Source organism: Raphanus sativus, unplaced genomic scaffold, assembly GCF_000801105.2.
Source record: "Raphanus sativus cultivar WK10039 unplaced genomic scaffold, ASM80110v3 Scaffold0380, whole genome shotgun sequence".
NCBI classification, from domain to species: Eukaryota; Viridiplantae; Streptophyta; class Magnoliopsida; order Brassicales; family Brassicaceae; genus Raphanus; species Raphanus sativus.
This window is the reverse complement of record NW_026615700.1, coordinates 26,675-33,322: the sequence shown is the minus strand read 5'-3', so window position 1 is coordinate 33,322 and position 6,648 is coordinate 26,675. Positions and strand designations below refer to the sequence as shown.

Sequence of the window (6,648 nt, the reverse complement as noted above, 5' to 3'; positions counted from 1 at the left end):
CACATGGAAGAGCAAGAAGCAGAAGGTGGTATCATGCTCAAGTGCTGAGGCAGAATATAGATCAATGAGAAAGCTTACAAGTGAGCTTATATGGATCAAGGGACTGCTAAGAGACTTGGGGATCGAGATCAACACACCGATGACTATGCACTGTGACAACCAGGCAGCAATACACATTGCATCCAACTCAATCTTCCATGAGAGGACAAAGCATATAGAAGTAGACTGCCACAAGGTGAGACAAGCAGTGGAGCAGCAAGTGATTCTTCCATGCTACACAAGAAGTGAAGACCAGCTAGCTGATATCTTCACAAAGGCAGCAAGTACTAAGGTGTGTGAGTCCATCCATCCGAGGATGGGACTCATAGATATCTCATGTCACTGATCTCTCCTCCATGAAGTGATCTACTCTTTTTCCTTGGCTTGGATTTTATCCCACTGGGTTTTGCCTAGCTAAGGTTTTAATGAGGGATTGCTTCATGGCTTCCAAGCTTGACTTGTTCCATATGGTCAAGCTTGAGGGGGAGTGTTGACATGAAGGCATACAAGGCATGAAGGCTTACAAGATGAATAAGAGTAGACAAGATAAGCAAGAATGGTCTCGGATGGTTATGAAGTGTGTTGCAAGGTTATCCGTACAAGACTTGATCCACACGGTATCAACTTAGTCTAAACAGCAAGGAAACCAAATAAACTTGCTAAGTAGTGGTTTAGAAGAAGAGGAGACCGTTGGAGGATCAAGACAAGGAGGGAGATGTTGGCAACATTAAAATACAATAGAAGTCACATGTTCCTCTCTCCTTGGAGCCGTTTGAGACCTGTCACTATCTCGGCCAGTTCCTTGAGAAGACCAGCTTAGTTTAATCTAATTCTTATTGTCTTGACTTGGCCTGATATGGCTTTAAATATGTTGAAAGGATGAGAGATTGAGATTAATATTGAGAAGAGACTTGGATACTTATGAGAAGAAGATGTGATAGCAAAGAGATGAGAAAGTAACTATAAAAGTTACTGTGGTAACTTTTTAGTTACTGTGGTAACTTTATATTACTGAAGTAACTTGGTAACAAGACCAAAGTTACTATGCTAAAGTTGCTACACTGTGGGAAGCTCACATGAGTGAATCAGACCGTTGGAGAAGGGAAGAAGCTGCGCAAGACAGGCTGGAACAGCCTGGATGGATAAGGTTCTTCCCATAAGCATGTGGAGCTTCTCATTGGTTTAGTTCAAACTAAAGCAGCCTGATCCTTTGACTACACATGCTTAGAATAGTAAATCAGTGTCTTAGCTTTTCCTTTATATTGTAAACTCTGTCTCATTAATCTAATAACACGATTTTGCAACTCTCTCTCTCTAGTTCATCATGTTCTTCATGTTCTTCATAAACCTTCATCACTAAACTAATCTCAATCCACCTTATCTACTCAATACTACTAAAAATATCATGGTATCAGAGCCAGGTTGGCTTTGGTATTGAGTTCACGGTCTCATTCATCTTCATTTCTTCTCGTTCTCTTTCTCTTTTATTCAAAATCATCCGAGTTTTGTTCTTCTTCTTCGCGAGTTCATAAAGGTTCAAGCTTTTAGAGCATCATTAACCCAAAACCCCAAATAGGAGTGCTTATTCTTTTTTTAATAATTTTAAGTTGTAAAAGTGATTTAAGATCCAACGCTAAGCACCCTGAACATTTTTGTGCTCCAACGGGAGGTTTTTATTTTGGGATTCTTAAAAGAAAAAAAACTAAAACAATACATACTTGGTAAGTTGATCCAGGCTCGTGTACTCTCTGAGGGTTGGAGTTAAGATCGATCATGCTATGATCACCATTCCCATTTGAACCAACACGAGGTGCTTGTTGGGACCAGCTTGCATCACCATAACAATTAACAATTACATAAACGTGTGGAGACAGGAGAAGATATCTAAATCAATAGCACAATAACACTCACCTCAAACATTGACAAGTCTTGTTAAGTCATCCCCACTCTGCCCCTCTCCATATCCTTCTTCTGTCTTAGTATCCTCATCCTCATCTACAACCAATCCGAGCTTCCTCTTTTTAGCCTGAAATGCATTAAGTGAGACCAGATACACAAACAGCATAACTTTAAACTTACATATGATTACATCAAAGTGTTCTATTAAACAAAATCCAAAACAATCAAATCTACTGAACATATCATTATGATCAAAGTACTTGTATTCAAAGCCAGAGAGAGTCAAATTACAAACATGAAACAACGAGACATTCACATACTAATCTCATCTTGTCTCCTCCTTAAAAGAAAGTAATGAACAGAGCATCTATGTGTGTCCAAAACCAAAACGTTAAACCAAAAAAACAAACTAATCTCATCTTGTCTCCTCCTTAAAAGATCCCTGCAAGAACACAGATGAATCACAACAAAGAATAGATTCAGTCAGACATCAAAGTGAAGCAAAATCACAAAAACTAAACACAACTAGTAGAGATATTTACCCAGAAACTAAGTTCTACTCAAAAACAATACGAGGAAGGGATATAAAAGTTTCAATGGCGGTTTCTCTCCCGAACTCGTTTCTCCAGATCAACCCATGCGCTCCTTCTCTGGTAACTAGAAAGGTAAAAGCTTTTTCTTCTTCGTCTATAACACTCCTCTCCTCTCCTCAAATCACTAAATTTTTTGTGTAGGGGATTCTGAATAGCCAATTACGGCGGCAGCTATTGGCGCGAGAGGAGGAAAGAAACCGGCGGTTACCAATCCGGTGGTGGCCAAAGTTTACTGCAACGGAGAGATCACCAGATGGAGTCGGAGTCGCCGAGGAGTCACCAGAGAAGATGATTCGATCGTGAAAGATAGAGGATGATGAATGTGTGACACGTGTGCATAAGCTCCGTTGCTTGTGAGTCTTAATTAAGCGTCGTTGTTTGTTTAATTACATAATTTTCTTTTTCTTTTTAACCTAAAAACACTAAGCACCCGCGTTAAGCATCCGCGTTAATGATGCTCTTAGTGTTCTTCACGGTGGGGTTATTAGAGATTCAAACTCTAGTGGGTTCATTCACGGTGGTGTCACTTAAAGCTTCAGACTTTAGTTGGTGTTCTTCGCGGGTTGATTCAAGATCCAAACTTGGTGGTTGTTCTTCGCGGGAAAAGTAAAGATTCAAATTTGGTGGTTGTTCTTCGCGGGAAAAGTAAAGATTCAAACTTTGGAGTGTTCTTCACGGTTTGTCACTTAAAGCTACAAGCTTTAGTTGTTCTTTGGTCGCTTTTCATCATCATGGACGGTTTCAAGATTGATGGAGGCAAGATTACGGTTCCGGTTGCTCTCAAGGGTGGTACAAACTACCTGTTGTGGTCAAGGCTGGTGAAGACAGCTATTGGGAGGCTAGGGTTGTGGAGTCACATCACGGATGATGGTCCTACACCTGTGGTCAAGGATGGAGAAGGTCAGGAGGGTGGAAAGGAGCTTGCGGTTGCTGATAATAAGAAGTGGATTCAAGAAGACCTGATGGTGTTGTCCGTGTTACAAGGGTCACTTGAGCTACCTAACTTGGATGCTTACAGCTACTGCGAGACCCCTAAGCACCTGTGGGAGACTCTCCAAAAGACATTTGGGAATGTCACTAATCTGAGCCGTGTGTTTGAGCTGAAGAAAGGCATCAACACTCTTGTGCAAGATGGTGAGGAGTTCACCAAGCATCTAGGCAAGTATAGGTCCATGTGGTCTGAGCTTGAATCGTTGAGACCTAGCACTAATGACATGAACGTGCTGATGGAAAGGAAAGAGCAGGATCAAGTGTTTGGTTTGTTGCTTACTCTTGATCCGGCTTACAAGGATGTGATCAAACACATCTTGAGAGCACCAACTTTACCATCAATGGAAGAAGTGTGTGCTCAGCTTCAGAAGGAAGAGGGATCTTTGGGTCTCTTTGGTGGCAAAAGAGATATGACCATGGCGCATAAGGCTGAGGAGATGCAAGCTAACAAGGCTGGTTACCAGGAGAAGTCATTTGGAGGCAATTGTGATCACTGCAAGCGCAAAGGTCACAAGAGGAGTCAGTGTTGGGTATTGCATCCTCATCTCAAGCCGGCAAAGTTCAACAAGGAGCGTGAAGGAAGAGCAAACCTTTCTGCTGAGGCAAGTGAAGCGGGTCCATCTGGTTCTAGCTCCACAAGCAAGGCGGGTGAAAGTGAAGGCAAGGCTCTTTCATCACTCCATTCAGCCGGGAAGAGCATGGAGCATGAGATGATAAGGAGATCAGACATTGATGCCCTGATCAAAGCCTTAAAAGAGTCTGGTAACACCCTTGGTTACTCCTTTACTGCATATAAAACTGCTAGCATTGGTGATAGGGTGCTAGAATTGGTTGATCATTTGCAAACTGAAACTGAATCTGTTAGGAGTGTACATGCATTGAATGGTGAGATGGGAGCATATAGTACTCATATAGCTCGGAAACCCATCTTGAAACCTTTGATTGTTGATTCGGGTGCATCTCATCATATGATTAGTGATCATTCATTGATTAAAGAGATTGAACCGGCTCAAGGACATGTCATGATTGCTAATGGTGATAGGATACCTATTAGGGGTATTGGTAAGTTGAATCTGTTTAATAAGGAATCCAAAGCATTGTTCATGCCTGAGTTCACTTCAAATCTCTTATCTGTCAAAAGATGCACTAATGATCTTCAATGTAATGTCATCTTTAGTCCTAATGATGTCAAGTTTCAGGATATTGAGAGCTGTAAGCTCATTGGGCAAGGAACCTCAAGAGGAGATCTCTACTTGTTGCAAGACACTGCCCCTATTTCTTCTTCTAGTTGTTTATTAAGTTCTGTTTTTAGTAAAGGTGCATTGTGGCATTCTAGGCTAGGACATCCCCATGTTAGAGCCTTGAGCTTAATGTTACCAGGTGTCATGTTTAAGAATAATGAGTGTGAGTCTTGTATCCTAGGAAAGCATTGTAAGACTGTGTTTCAAACATCTTCTACCATTTATGAAAAATGCTTTGATCTTGTTCATTCTGATGTTTGGACTGCTCCTTGCTTGTCTAGGGATAGTTATAAATATTTTGTCTCATTCATTGATGAAAAATCCAAATACACCTGGTTAACACTTATCAAAACCAAAGACATGGTCCTTGATGCATTTAAAAATTTTCAAATGTATGTCTCTAACCAATATAATGCCAAGATCAAGATTTTCAGGTCTGATAATGGTGGAGAATACACAAGCAATGCATTCAAGAACCACCTTGCTCAACATGGGATTCTGCATCAAACCAGTTGTCCTTATACACCTCAACAAAATGGGGTGGCCGAGAGAAAGAACAGGCATCTCATGGAAGTCACTAGATCAATGATGTTTCATACTAGTGTACCTAAGAGATTCTGGAGTGATGCAGTTCTTGCCGCATGCTACCTGATCAACAGAACACCAACTAGAGTACTAAAGGATCAGTGTCCTTATGAAGTCCTGAACCAATGTAAGCCAGTCCTTGAACACTTGAGAGTATTTGGCTGTGTGTGTTTTGTACTGGTGCCTGAAAACAGGAGAAACAAACTTGAAGCCAAGAGCACAAGAGCTATGTTTGTAGGATATTCTACAACACAAAAGGGCTACAAGTGTTTTGATCCGATCACAAGGAGGGTGATGGTGTCTAGGGATGTCAGGTTCCTGGAAGAGAAGTGTTTCTATGATGATAAGAAATGGGAAGACTTGGAAGACTTGTCTAGACCATCTGATAAGGCTGCAAGCCTTAGATTGATACTAGAAAGGATTGGGATCAACATGACCCAGGATCCAAGTGGTACGAACACCACTGATGGAAATGAAGCTGAAGAAACATCCCACATTGATGATACAGCCTGGAAATCAGACCATATGAATTGATGAACTGAGGTTCAACCTGAAAACAAAGAAGATAGATTTTTATGAGTTTTTATGAGTTTTTATAAAGCAAAAAAAGAAACAAATGCAAAGGGATGAGATGCTGATGATAATAAGAATAAATCAGAGTAAATAAACAAGGGATAGAATGGAATTAGGCTGCTGGATGTGTATCACTCTCAGCCTAATCAGTTGATGATTGAAGTGGATTGAGATGGTGCTTTGCTTGCTGGTTGTGTAACTCTCTCAAGCTTGGCAAATGAATGGGATGGAACGATGGATGGATTGAGGACGCCACAAGACACTATGGAAAGGAGTCTTGATAAGTCAAGGTGCTCTGGAGCTGCTTCTCACAAACTCTAAAGACTTCAAACAATAGTTTTAAGAAAACTAGAAAACTGAATAATTCATATTACTTTCAAAGATGGGTGCTTTACAATGAAACAAAGACTAGAGCTTTATAGGCTCGACCAAGACAGACTCTAACAGTCATAAAATGATAAAAGGAAACTAATAAACTCGAAATAAAAGCAAAGGAAATCAAAGGTTTGATGGCTCCATGGAATATAGCCGTTAGAGGCTTAATGGTGAGAATCTTGGCCAAATGAATGTGGCTGATGTTCTTCTTGTATCTGGACGGTTTTAGGGGGTATGTAAGCTTCCTGGGAATCTTCCTTATGGTCTGCAAGGTGCTGAGGTCGTGCCTTAACTGAAGAGAAAAGAGCTGTTGGAGCTTTATTGCAAGGATCTCCAAATAAGGCAGTTTGGTG

The 6,648-nt window shown here is 40.9% G+C and overlaps 1 long non-coding RNA gene across 1 annotated transcript; it reads right to left on the bottom strand.

The window, feature by feature from the left end:
- Positions 1-1,625: 1,625 nt before the first annotated feature.
- On the bottom strand, positions 1,626-2,988 carry LOC130502013 (uncharacterized). The gene is made up of 3 exons (XR_008939996.1): positions 2,259-2,988; positions 1,951-2,065; positions 1,626-1,866 (listed from the first exon to the last, which is right to left on the bottom strand). It is a non-coding gene; the product is annotated as an uncharacterized LOC130502013 (long non-coding RNA).
- Between the last annotated feature and the right edge of the window lie 3,660 nt (positions 2,989-6,648).